A 14,694-nucleotide genomic window follows, 5' to 3' on the forward strand; every position below is an offset into this window, starting at 1 on the left:
TCTACCCTAGCTGAGCTAATTGGACATGAAAACTTCATTCATATCAGCAAAAACAAAGATAGAATTGTGCTGGGAATCTAGAATTATTGATCTGTGTGAAAGCTATACTGTTGACCTCTCTATAATTATATGCCATGATATAGTTTGCCAACACAGTAGATTTATTTTCAAGAAGCTTCTACTAAAGATTTCTTTTTTTAATATATGCTTACTGAAGGGATGTAAAAATGCAATAATATCCACCTGTTTGGACAGAATAAACAGTCTATAATCTCAGAAATGGATTGTCATTAAGATGATAATACACTGTCAGGCATCATGTGATATTTGGAAGTCAATACAATTTGTATTATTACTACTTCCAGTTTCCCTATGCTGCCATGTCTTGTGTAAACTCATTTCATGTCATTGTGGTCAACAAAAAAATAACACAACTTACAACTGAATTTGTACCACTATGGATGTGGGAAATGATCCTTCATGGAGCATCAAATATTGTTTGTTGATGAGTACAGATAACCTCTGTGTAAATTGTATGAGAGACATATAAATAACTCATGAAGTGCTGAAAGTTGCTTAAAAATAAGACCCCCAAATACATTTGCCCACTCCATTAAACATCAAATAATATGAGTCATGTTTCTTTCGTAACAGTCTTGCTACCACCCAGCTTTCATCTTTCATTAAGATGCCTGCTGGTGCTGCTTTAGGTGCAACATATCTTAATGAGACTGAAAGAAGTAGAAGGACTTTATCGCACTTTGCTTTTCTTCTATTATAAAGACTAGTTATTCAGAGTTAATATCTGCCATAACTGAGGATTGACCTGTTTCCACTATGACACATTTTGGAATAATAAGATCAAGATGGATGTGTATCATCTAACAACAAACTTATTTTTCTACTATTGCTTGGTCTTTTGCCTATTGTGACCACACCCAGATTTTTTTCTGTATAACTTTCTGGTTTGCTTTTTAAGTCAGTATATAGTATCTTAGGCTAATATAAATAATATCAGTGAGTTATAATTGGAGTGTAACTAGGGTGAGTACAGATTTAGTTCATGCCAGTGACGGAGTTTAGTATTGATAATATCTGATGATCAAGAAATTGTTGTCTAGTATTTTCCACATAAAACCATGTAACTCCTCACACAGAACTGAAAACTCTAAGTACTTACAATAAACCTATGCTTCATTGTGAGAGAAAACAGGCTCCTGAAATGTTTATAATAACAGTATATTCCATCTCATACTGCCATAGATATAAGAACTTTTTGTCCCTTTTCTGAGAAAATTGGTCTTGGGTAAAAGATTTAGTGTTTGTTTTGGTATTGGTTTGTTTGTTTGGTTTGTTTCTTTGTGGGTGTTGGTTTGATTTGGGTTTTTTGTTTGTATGTGGGGTTTCTTTGGTTGGTGTTTTGTGTGTGTGTGTGTGTGTGTGTGTGTGTGTGTGGTTTTTTTGGTGGGGTTTGTTGGTTTGTTTGTTTGTGGTTTTTTGTCTCTTTGTACTCCTATTCCTAAAGGATCTCTGGCAGGAATTTCCATTCTGAATATGAGACTGTGTATTTTAAATTGGTACAATTGTATAGATGGCCATCTTCTAAATGCTTCAGCATCTGTATTACTGAGTAAATAGAAAGACTTGAAGGCTTGTGTTCCTGAAAACTTTATTTCCATCACTGTACCAGTAGTTTTAAGAAAAGAAATGTCCTGCTGCTGCAGTTTTTAAGCACTTAAATGAAAAGGAAAGATTTACAGAGTTTCTCAGCATTGCTGTCCCTGGTAAATGTTGTCACATTCCCAGAAACTTTGAAGATCAGGCTAATGCATCTTAACATGATATCATACTGGTATATAAGGCTTTTCAAACAATCTGGTATATCTATCACGCATGTTCTTATTGCATAGTTCAATGTTGTGTAGAGCTTGTGCTACAGAAGTGGTAAAGCTCTCCAGGTGGAAGGCAATAGACTAGCTAATTGACCTCAAACAGGTTTCATTAGACCTTTCCCTAAGTAGGACTGTGCAGCTCTGTTCAGCAGGAGGGAGGTAATTTTCACACAGCTATACCACTATCACCACGTCTCGTGCTCTCTTACAGTTCCAGAGTTTGTGCTGCCATTATAATGTTCCTCCATGCACCATTAACATTTAGAATGGTGGCTGTGGTCATTCAAAAGCCTGGATGCACATCTGCAAGCATAAGCCTTTTGAACATGTTGGCTTTTCTCAGCTTTCTGTGATTTGAGGTAAAAGATAGGTTTTCAACTTTCAGTTCATCTACCATGTAAGTAGCAGAAGATGAGTTATATCATTGAAGGTTTTTTTCATGATGAAGCAGATTCTTTGTGAGCAATAACCTGAACCCAGTTCCGTCATTCTTAAAATTGGAGATTTCTTAGGAAAATAAGCTGAGTATCTAAAAACTCAAGTGAGTTAAATCCTCTTTCATTTAAGCCAATGTTTCTTTCTTTATCTGTATATTATTCACTTGGTTTTCAATTGCCAAGTGACATTAATAAAAGAGCTAATTTGTTGGTGTTTATGATTTAGCCAAAGCAAACATGTTACTCAAAGAGAGGAAAACTGCTTTCAAGATAGATTTTGTTTTCCTTAGGCAAATTAGTTATACACTGGTGAAAGATTATTTACTTATGTACATTATAGTATATTAGAAAAGAGATAGTAATACATATTCATTTTATATGTCCAAGAAAATGTATTCAAATTTTCCAAGTGCACAGAAAAGAAAATGAAGGGAATGTTAACAAAAGGATACTTATTCTTAGTGGAACTGCTCCTCTACACTCCCTGCAGAGCCAAAGAAAAGAGAGAGAGCACAGAGAGTAACTCATTGTTTAAAGTGAATTCTTCAAGAAGCCTCTTTTATTGTCCAGTGAATAGGGAGGGAGCTGGGCTACAGTTAGCTTTGGTAAATAACCCTGTTCGCCTCAGCAAATCAGTTACTGTTTTGATTTAAGATAACATGAAACACAGTATCATCTTTATATGTTTATGTGTTAAGGATCTTGATTAGGAATCTGGGCTGCATATTGCCAAGGCACAGAGAAGCTGGGGGGAATTCAGTGACCAACACTCAATAAAATTCAAAGATATTTAATTCAACACTTACTGAGTCCAAAGGGATAAAAATTTTGTTTGTATTCAACATGTGCATAACTTTCATATTTCCATAAAACCTTTGTTGTTCATTTTTGTACCATACTCTGCAAAAGACAACTTTTTAATAAATGTGGACATATGTGGGCAAAATGTTTTTTTGGTTTTTTTGTTTGTTTGTTTGTTTGTTTGTTTTTAACTGAGTAATCTATCAATTTAATCTCTCTTCATTTTAGTCTTAATTTCTTAAATAAACATTTAGTTTTAATACTCTATAATTTTCAAAAAGATTATGGCCTGGCATCTGGATAGCCAATCAGAAATTTCTAGAGATAGTTAGCTATTTCTTCTCTGTTATCACTTAGATTTGGCAGTCTGGTTTTCAAACCCATAAATCAAAGCTATTTTTGAACAAACTCAAAGCTACCTCTTGTGTTGGTTTAGGCCCTGCAGGGACCAGAGAGTACGTTGCTGTTGCCCCTCCCCCACCATCAGCCGGTCAGGCTGAAAGTAAAGCACAAACCCCAGGTTAAAATAAGAAGAAATTTAATACAACAGTGTGATAAACAATCTGAACAACAACAGCAGCAATTATAACAACAATAAACAGTAATAACAGTGAACAAGACAAACGATATAAAGAGAAAAAACACTAAATGGTCACAGAGCAGCTCCCTGACACCAAAAAGCCAAAGAGAAAGTAAAATCAAAGTTTCCTGCCCGTGGACCCGATGTCAACATGGTATGAATAACCTGGCTGGAGAAACCTTCCCCCACTCTCTCTGCTAGGGAAACAACCCTATCCTAGTTGAACCAGGACGTAATCCACCCCTTTATTCTACACCATCTGCAACATGTCCAGCTGCCATTTAGCAATAACAAAACAACAATTTACAAATGCACAGATAATTCACGGCATGTTCTCACCCAGAATCAAGTCCCCCTGTGGTACACATCGGACCTCTCCATTGTCCTGCATCGCCCACCAGGTACACCCAGGTCCTTGGGGAAAAGCAATCCCATGGATGGGTTTGCCTTTACCTTTGCCTGGCGCAGGACTAAACCAGACCATTTTACCCAACACATTCCTCATGTGCACCAGAGAGACTTTATCCCCATCTACAGCATGTGGCGGTTTCGACTGAGCGGGGAGAGCTCGACTGGCAGATCCTCTTGTCTTGACTAACCAGGTGGCCTTTTCTAGATGCATGTCTCAGTCTTTGAAGGTCCCACCTCCAAATGCTTTCAATGTGGTTTTTAACAGTCCATTGTAGCATTTGATCTTCCCAGAGGCTGGTGTGTGGTAGGGGATATGGTAGACACACTCGATGTCATTTTCTTCTGCCCAAGCATTTACGAGTTTTTTTTGGAAGTGGGTCCCGTTGTCTGACTCAATTCTCTCTGGGGTGCCGTGTCGCCACAGGACTTGGGTTTCAAGGACCAGGATGCTGTTTCAGGCAGTGGTGTGGGCACTGGGTAAGTTTCCTGCCATCCAGTGGTTCCTTCCACCATTGTGAGCACGTGGTGATTCCTGTGGCGGGTCTGTGGCAGTGTGATGATCTGCCAGGCCTCTCCATATCTATATTTCAGCTTTTGATCTCCATTCCGCTGAGGCTTCACCCGCTTGGCATGTTTGATTGCAGCACATGACTCACATCCGTGGATGATCTCTGCAATGGTGTCAATGGTGAAGTCCAGCCCTCAATCTCAAGCCCACCTGTATGTTGCATCCCTACCTTGGTGGACTGAGGTCTCATGGGCCCACCGAGCTATGAACAGTTCACCTTTGCGCTGCCAGTCCAAGTCCACCTGAGCCACTCTAATCTGAGCAGCTTGGTCTGCCTGCTGGTTGTGTCGATGTTCATCAGCAGCCCGACTCTTGGGTACATGGGCATCCACATGGCGCACCTTTACAATGAGGTATTCCACATGGGCTGCAATGTCCTGCCATACTTCAGCAGCCCAGACGGTTTTACCCATACGTTGCCATTTGGTCTGCTTCCATTGTTGCAACCATTTCCACAGGGTATTCGCCGCTACCCATGAGTCGGTGTAGAGGTAGAGCCTCGGCCACTTTTCCTGCTCAGCATTATCCAAAGCAAGCTGGACTGCTTTCACCTCAACAAACTGTCTCAATTCACCCTGTCCCTCAGCAGCTTCAGTGACCCGTCGTGTGGGACTCCACACAGCAGCCTTCCACCAATGATGTTTTCCCACAATACAACAAGACCCATCAGTGAACAGGGCATAGCGCTTCTTCTCATCCGGCAGCTCATTATAAGGTGGGGCCTCCTTAGCACGTGTCACCTCCTGTTCTGGTGATATCCCTGAATCTTTGCTCTCTGGCCAATTTGTGATCACCTCTAATATTTCTGGGTGGCTGTGGTTCCCTATTCGAGCCCGTTGTGTTATCAAATGCAGCCCATTTACTCCACGTGGCATCTGTTGCATGATGTGTAGAGGAGGCCTTTCCTTTGAACATCCACCCCAGCACTGGCAGTTGGAGTGCCAGGAGGAGCTGTGTTTAGTGCCGACCACTTCTGAGGGAGCCCAAACTCCTTCGTACACTGCCAGTATCTCTTTCTCAGTTGGTGTAAAATTAGCTTCAGAACCTTTGTATCCCCGGCTCCAAAAGCCTAGAGATCGGCCTCGGGTTTACCCAGGTGCTCTCTACCAGAGTCTTCAAGTGGCGCCATTCTCCCCGGCTGCTGTGTAGAGCATGTTCTTAACCGCCTGCCCTTCCTGGACTGGCCCAAGGGCTACTGCTTGGGCAATCTCATGATTAATTTTGTTCAAAGGATTGTTGTTGCTCAGGGCCCCATTCAAAATTGTTCTTCTTACAGGTTACATGGTAGAGAGGGCTCACAATCAGGCTGTAGTTTGGGATGTGCATCCTCCAGAACGCCCCAGCACCCAGGAAAGACTGAGTCTCCTTTTTTGAGGTTGGTGGGGCCATGGCTGTTTACCTTCTTTATCACCTCCATTGGGATGTGGCGATTCCCATCTTTCCATTTTATTCCTAGGAATTGAATTTCCCTTTCAGGTCCCTTAACTTTCTTTGCTTAATGGCAAAGCCGGCTTTCAGGATGGTTTCAGTTATCTTATTCCCTTTCTCAAAGACTTCCTCGGCTGTGTTCCTCCATACAATGATGTCATCAATGTAATACAGGTGTTCTGGAGCCCCACCTTTCTCCAGCGCGGTATGGACCAGTGCATGGTAATTAGTGGAGCTGTGGTTCCGCCCCTGGGGCAATCGATTCCAGTTGTACTGGATGCCTCTCCAAGTGAACGCGAACTATGGTCTGCGCTCTGGCACTATCAGAATGGAGAACACTTTAGCAATGTCAATGGTGGCGTACGTCTTGGCTGCCTTTGACTCCAGTTCATACAGTCATATGGCAGTTCAAAGTCCGGCACTGCAGCACTCCTTGCTGGCGTAACTTCATTTAGGCCAGGATAGTCCGCAGTTAGCCTCCATTTGCCATTAGGCTTTCTCACTATCCATAGAGGGCTGTTGAAGGGTGAATGAGTTTTGCTGATCACCTTCTGGCTTTCTAGTTGATGGATCAGCTGATGGATGGGGACCAAGGAATCTCATTTGGTGCGGTACTGCCTCCACTGCACTGTCTTGATAGCAATCGGCACTCGCTGCTCCTCAACCTTAAGACACACCACCAATGAGGGATCCTCTGAGAAGCCGCGTAAGGTGGACAACTGTTTAACCTCCTCCAGGGCAGCTACACCAAAATTCCACTGGTCTTCTGGGTCTTTGACGTACCCTCTCCTGAGATGCACAGGGCATCTCGGCCAGTCACAATGGGGTGCTTATGCCAGTCCTTCCCAGTCAGGCTTACTTCAGCTTCCAATAGGGTCAGCTCTTGGAATCCACCAGTCAGTCTGGAGATGCAACTGGATTCAACCCCATTGTAGCTCAATGGCATCAGCGTGAACTGTGCGCCAGTGTCCACCAAAGTCTTATGGTCTTGTGGGTCTGACGTCCCAGCCCATCGTATCCACACTGTCCAGTAAATCCAATTATCCCTTTCCTCCACCTGGCTGGAGGCAGGGCCCCTCTAATCCTGCTCATCGTCCCTCACTTCTTGTAAGAATGATTCACTGGTCCCCTCAAGAGGGTTAGACATAACGTTCACCATTTTATTCTGCCGGGGGTATTTCTGACTGGACACTGGAGCTGCGCTCTTCTTGGAGGACTCCCCTTTTGTGATGCTCTTCCCTTTCAGCTGCTCTACTCATGCAGCTAGGGCAGCCGTGGGCTGTCCATCCCACCTCCTCATGTTTTCTCCACGGTCGCGGAGGAAATACCACAGGGTGCCTCGTGGTGTGTACCTTCCACTGCCTTTCTCTTGGGTGGGGAAACGTTTACTTCTAATGGCTGAGCCATCAGCCCATGCAGGTGGATTTTAGGACATGTCCTCTTCCATTTTCTGGACCCTCTGAGACAGTTCCTCCACAGTTGAGACCAGGGAATGTTGAGATGAAGGGAGATTTCCCTCATATTGCCGGAGCTTGCCAATCAGAGTGTGGATGTTTGTCCACCAGCACACTATTGCCAAGGTGATTCTGGTGCGCTCTTCAGGAACTGTCGCCACATCAGGTGTGTGCAAGGGGCCTGATCTGGGTCCATGGGTGACTGCTCATCATTCAGATCACCATAGATCATCTCAATCACAGCCAGTTCCCTGAGGTTCTGGATGCCTTTCTCAATGTTGGTCCATTTGCCTAGCTGACATAGGATATCATCCATGTAGGGGTGCCTCTCCCTTACACTGAGCAGGAGTATCTTCCAAAGGCTGAGGGTTTGAGTCTGTTTCCCTATTTCCCTATCAATGCCAGCCTCCTTGGCCAAAAATCCTAGCATGAGAGCAGCCAGGTGCAAATCTGCTCGCCTCCCAGGTGGCCAAAATCTCTCCATATATCTCACAACTCAGTCGGGGATGGAGATCGGATGATCACATCTGGTCCTTCCTCCTGTTCACGTGATGGGCTTGGCTCATCGTCATCCCTCACTCTGCAAATGGACTTTCTGGTATATTTTTGTTTTCTGAATCGGGACGACTGATACCGGCACTGGCTGGCTCTCTGGCTCAGATGCTGTGCTGGTGGAGATGACTGATACTGGCTCTTCCTGTCCCCCCGGTTCAGATGTTGTTTCAGCTTCTGTTGCCTTTTCTTCCCCTTGAGGGCACTGGGTGGTATTAAAGAGGACACGGTAGGAATGGGTAAGTCCCTAACACATCGCATCAAGTTGTGTCTCCTGGGTTTTGCCAGCTTGGTAACACACCCTTTCTAAGCACTCCATCAGTTTATCAGGGCTCTGCATTTGTTCGGGAGTGAAATTCTAAAGCATTGGAGGTGCCCACCGACTCACGCCTTTGCCCATCGTTTCCCACACCCCTTGCCACTCACTATTATCTGACCTCGGGGCAGGTTTCTGGGCACTGCTATTGTTAGAGAAGTGCTGCATGGTCAAAATCGAAATCATGCAGATATTCAGAAGGCATTGTGACACAATCACAATGGCCTGCAGGCTCCAGGAATAATCAAAACTCCCCAAACCTGAAAGGATCTCTTCCCGTGGCTCACCCATAGTGGGGGTGAGACCCCTAACAAAATCCCAGGCAGTGGACAGGTACCGGCCCACCCCCACAAACAGCGATACAAAGGCAGCACAAGCATTCAAGAGCCAGTACATCAACATTAGAACCTTTATATATTTTCTACATATAACAAACGCCACCACTGGGATCATACACTGGATATAAGGATTAATCCAGCCCCACCACGCAAGCAAGTGGGCCAGCATTGCAAACATTTTCTTATCAAATACAAATACAAACAGAAAAATTACACTGAACAAATTTCTCTATCACACTCTGGTCAGGTTCTGTACATTTTTATTCTTATTTCAGCCCCACGTCTGTGCGCCAATAACGGCTGTGTTGGTTTAAGCCCTGCAGGCACTGGAGACCAGGTTGCTGTTGCCCCTCCCCCACCCTCAGCAAGTCAGGCTGGAAGTGAGGCACAAACCCCGAGTTAAAATAAGAAGAAATTTAATACAGCAGTGTGATAAACAATCTGAACAACAACAGTAGCAATGACAGCAACAATAACCAACAATAACAGTGAACAAGACACACGATATACAGAGAAATACCCCCAAATGGTCACGGAGCAGCTCCCTGCCACCAAAAAGCCAAAGAGAAAGTAAAATCAAAGTTTCCTGCCCCTCAACGTGACGTCAGCCTGGTATGAATAACATGGCTGGAGTTCCCTTCCCCCTCTCTCTCTGATGGGAAAACTTAACCCTATCCTAGTTGAATCAGGACACCTCTCCAATATATTTTGCCACTCTCCCCTAATTTTAAATATTTCGATACTTCAAAGGTGTCCTAATTTTAAATTCTCTAGCCCCAAGTGTTTATGGAAGATAACTCTCAAACTATAGCATGACACCAATTATGTACTCAAGTATATTTCACAGAATTAATACTTCTTGTGTTGTTTTTTTCCAAGAATGATATCTTGAATGAGGAGCTCCTTGTGCTTTGCTGAACAGTATTTGTTGGAACAGTCTAAGTCCAGAAAATATTAGAAAACTCACAAGTTATTACCACACAATCCTCAGTGCAAAAAATGTTGTTATTTTAAAAATTATTTATTTGGCTATGCTCTGCTACAGTCAAGTTTCCCTCATCTGTAACCAGATCCTTCTACTGATTCCCAAGTGATTCATGAGGCCTTTAGTTTTCCCTCAGAAAAAATATTTTTTAAGGAGAATGTATATGTTTTCTCATTATTTAGATATTCAGATAATAAAGCAAATATCTTACTTGCTAACCTGTTATTGTATTGTAAAAAAGATAACATTGTAGTTAGAAAAGATATTCTGAGGGGATAAAATCTAGGGTTCAGGGAAAGAAATTAAAACTATGAGAAATAGAGAAGGAAAAAAGAGTTCAGTAAGATATAATTTTAAAACCTTGAAAAAATGATTTATGGGTTTTCTAAGTGTTGGTTTTGTTGTTTTTGTTTTTTTTTTTCCTTTGTTTTCTTATGTTTATAGAGTCCCTGACAAATTTTCTTGTTGATCAGATTAGGACTGTATTCTTGATATACAGGGAAGATTAATGCAATCATACTGATACAGAATGTGCATTTTTCCTCTGTTTGATATCACAGAATCACAGAATCATCTAGGTTGGAAAAGACCTTGAAGGTCATCTAGTCCAACTATTAACCTAACACTGACCATTCCCTACTAAACCATATCTCTAAGTGCTATGTTGATCCGACTCTTAAACACCTCCAGGGATGGGGACTCCACCACTGCCCTGGGCAGCACATTCCAATGCCTAACAACCCCTTCTGGAAAGAAATGCTTACCAATATCTAGTCTAAACCTTCCCTGACAGAACTTGAGGCCGTTGCCTCTTGTCCTATGGCAACTTACTTCGTTAAAGAGACTCATCCCCAGGTCTCTGCACCCTCCTTTCAGGTAGTTTGTAGAGGGCGATGAGGTCTCCCCTCAGCCTCCTCTTCTCCACACTAAACACCCCCAGTTCCCTCAGCCGCTCCCCGTACGACCTGTGCTCCAGACCCTGCACCAGCTTCGTTGCCCTTCTCTGGACACGCTCAAGTCATTCAATGTCCTTTTTGTAGTGAGGGGCCCAAAACTGAACACAGCAATCAAGGTGCGGCCTCACCAGTGCCGAGTACAGGGGTAAGATCCCTTCCCTGTCCCTGCTGGCCACGCTATTGCTGACACAAGCCAGGATGCCATTGGCCTTCTATGGCCACCTGGGCACACTGCTGGCTCCTGTTCAGCCGGCTGTCAATCAACACCGCCAGGTCCCTCTCTGACTGGCAGCTCTCCAGCCACTCCTCCCCAAGCCTGTAGCGCTGCTGGGGTTTGTTGTGGCCCAAGGGCAGCCCCCGGCATTTGGCCTTATGGAAACTCCTCCAGTTGGCCTCAGCCCATGGCTCCAGCCTGTCCAGGTCTCTCTGCAGAGCCTCCCTACCCTCAAGCAGATCAACACTCCCACCCAACTGGGTGTCATCTTCAACTCACTGAGGGTGCACTCGATCCCCTCGCCTAGATCATCAATAAAGATGTTAAACAGGAGTGGCCCCAAAACCGAGCCCTGAGGGAGACCACTCGTGACTGGACGTCAACTGGATTTAACTCCATTTAATACAACTCTTTGGGCCTGGCCATCTAGACAGTTTTTTAGCCTGCAAAGCTTGTGCCCATCCAAGTCTCAAGCAGCCATTTTTTGCCAGGAGACTGCTGTGGGAAATGGTGTTGAAGGCCTTACTGAAGTCAAGGTAGACAACATCCACAGCCTTTCCCTCATCCAATAAGCAGGTCTCCCTGTTGTAGAAGGAAATCAGGTTTGTTCTGCAGGACCTGCCTTTCATAAACCCATGTTGACTGGGCCTGTCGTATAATCTTGTTTGTAGATGAAACAATGAAAAAGGTGTCATCTTGTGGATTTTCTGAAGATCATTGTGACATGCTCAGGACACTGCATTGTAAAAAGCTGGTGCTTTAAGATCCTGTATGTAACTTTGCTCAAATTCCGTGGCTGTCTAGAAGTCGTCACCACAGATAATATCAGTTTCAATAGTAGCAAAATCAGAAAAAAGACCAGCACTAATTATACCTGTAGTAGCTCAGAAATCAGAGAAACAAAGGGTGTTGAAAAGTGAAATATGGAAACTCAGACAGGTGGATTGTTTTCGGGTGACTATTTTTTCAAGTCCCTTTGGTTTGTTAAACTGAAACATCTCAAGGAATATCCTGCTTGCTTAGAGACAAAACAAACAAACAAACAAACACCACCATCACCACCCAAAATCCAGAAGAAATTATTTAGATTCTTTAATTTAGAATAAAATTGTCCTACTCATTTCAATTGTTCTGTGATACCTATGTCATTTTTTCTTCATTCCTTGGCACCCCTACAGTCAAAATGACACATCTTCTAATGCAGATTACTCATGACTGTTTCATAGCACATATAATAACTAGCCAACGAAAATGACACAAATTAAAGAACGTATACTATATCTCCAAGCTTACTATTCAAAAGATCACTTACAAACAACCTATCTTTACATGGCTTTATCCATGTCCTCCCTACTCCATATTTCAAATGCTTTATTTCTTCTTTCTTTTCACTTTATTTTGCTCTGTTTTTCTCCAATTCCTCATCACTATTTTCCCCCTAAAGCTTTCTTCTAAGATGAAACATTGTAAGGTGTTCACAGAGTTAAAAAAATACAGCCAGTGAGGCTGATTCAAATGCCAGAGTATGCTTCTAGAACAAGGTATTTTATCTTGGGAAGAAATATTATATGTGATTATATCTAGAAACAACTTATCTTTTGGGCTACTTCTACCTCTGGATAATAGCAACATATCTGAGGGTTAAAAGGCATAGAAAATATTAACAATAAATAAAGTAACCTTATGGGTTTATCTGGAGCCATTCAATCCTCTCCTGCTTCCTTAAAATATAAAAATGCGTTTTTAGTAAAATTTGAAAATTATGGATAGATTAATTATATTAAATTCATATAACTTAATAAGCATTCAAAGTCCACTGATGTCATATGAGAAAGGATGTATTATTAAAACCACATCAACAATGACAAAAATTATATACATTTTAGCTGAGTGCCTAGTTTTCTTTTCCTGACTGTTTACTTGTTTGTAAAGTTCATTAATTTCTTTATAATTATATGCATGACAGGTAAGTGATAACCTAAGTGGAGTATTATGATTTTAATGCAGGACCAAAGGAACAAGAGAAGGTGAACTCCTTTTTTTCTCTGAAAAAAACCCAAACCCAGAAATAAAGCAGAGTACTATCTAGAAAAATATATCTCATTGGAATGATTAGTTTTGACAGATGTACCCTTGTAATGCTGTTGTATTTGCATTTATATAAGTAGCACTGAGTGTAGTAAGGACCAGAACCTATTGTACTGGATATAATTCAAATATAGAGGAAAAACAGAGAGATAGAAGAAAATAAGCATCTAGTTGAGGTGGTAGCAGAAAGGGAACAGAAGAGGACTGAAATAAATGTGTGTCATGATCAAGGTGAAAGGTTTAGAAAATCATATTCGCCGAAACATTCTGGATGGGTATAAGCAGGAAGAGAGTACATTTGGTAAGGACATTGGGTTTGCATGGAAAGGTTTTGGTAGTGAGGGGATGCAGGAGTGCCTTCTGTGAGAAGATGCCAGAAGCTCCCCCCAAGTTTGATGGATCCAGTTCCAGCCAACTCCAAGACGGACCTGTTGCTGATCTAACCAATGATGTTAGTAGTGCCTCCGTGATAACATATTTATGAAGGGATAAAAACTGCTGCACAACAGCAACTTTAAGAGAGGAGTGAGAATATGAGAGAGAAATAGCCCTGCGGAAACCAAGGTCAGTGAAGGAGAGGAAGAAGGTGGTCCAGGTACTGGAGCAGAGGTTCCCCTGCAGTCCTGTGGTAAAGACCATAGTGAAGCAGGTTGTCCCTCTTTAGCCCATGGAGGATTCCACGCTGGGGCAGATGGATGACCTGAAGGAGGCTGTGACTATGTGGAAAGCTCATGCTGTATCAGGCTCCTGTCAGGACCAGTGAACAGATGGAGGGAGGAGGCAGAACTGGAGCAGATTTGCTGGCAGGACTTGTGATCTCATGGAGGACCCACAGTGAGGCAGTCTGTTCCTGAAGGATCTCTCCCAATGGAAAAGACCAATGCTGGAGCAGTCTGTAAAGAACTGCAGCCCATGGGAAGGACCCAAATTAGAGAAGTTTGTGGAAGACTGTCTGCTGTGGGTGGGACCCCATGCTGGAGTAGGGAAAGAACATGGGAAGGAAGGAGCAACAGAGACTGTGCTGAACTGACCACAACCCCCATACCCCATCCTCCTTACACTGCTTTGAAGTTGAGCCTAAAAAGAAGGGAGGGGTTTGGGGAAGGTGCTTTCTGGTTCTGTTTTTGTTTTTATTTCCTTGATTAATAATTTTTCACCATTCTAGTGTGCTGTGATACAACAGATATTGGTTCACTCTTACAGTATATCTTTGCTTATCTGTTGCTCAGTGAAAAATTGATATATATTTCAACCATCTATCACAGTTTTGTAGAGACTGAGATTGGTACGCTGATTTCTTTTTGCATAACTCATCTGACTGGAAATATATTATACAAGAAACTGAAAAAAAATTACTAGTAGTTTGTTGTGCATGCTTGATCTAACATTTTCCTATAATAAATAGTCTTACTGTGTGATTTATGAGAGTCAGCTTTCACAGCAGAACACAAACTTATCTCTGTAGTAGTAAATATATGAGGTAATAAGAAATTAAAGCATCTTTTTGATGATAGGGAAACATAATTTCATTAATGAAATTTAATGTTTTCTCTATTGAGGCTTAAAGCTCTCAAACTCCAAAAGCAAAATAAAATAAAATAAAATAAAATAAAATAAAATAAAATAAAATAAAATAAAATAAAATAAAATAAAATAAAATAAAATAAAATAAAA

The sequence above is a fragment of the Athene cunicularia genome (assembly GCF_003259725.1).
Source record: "Athene cunicularia isolate RWA chromosome 5 unlocalized genomic scaffold, athCun1 chr5_part1, whole genome shotgun sequence".
Lineage (NCBI taxonomy): Eukaryota > Metazoa > Chordata > Aves > Strigiformes > Strigidae > Athene > Athene cunicularia.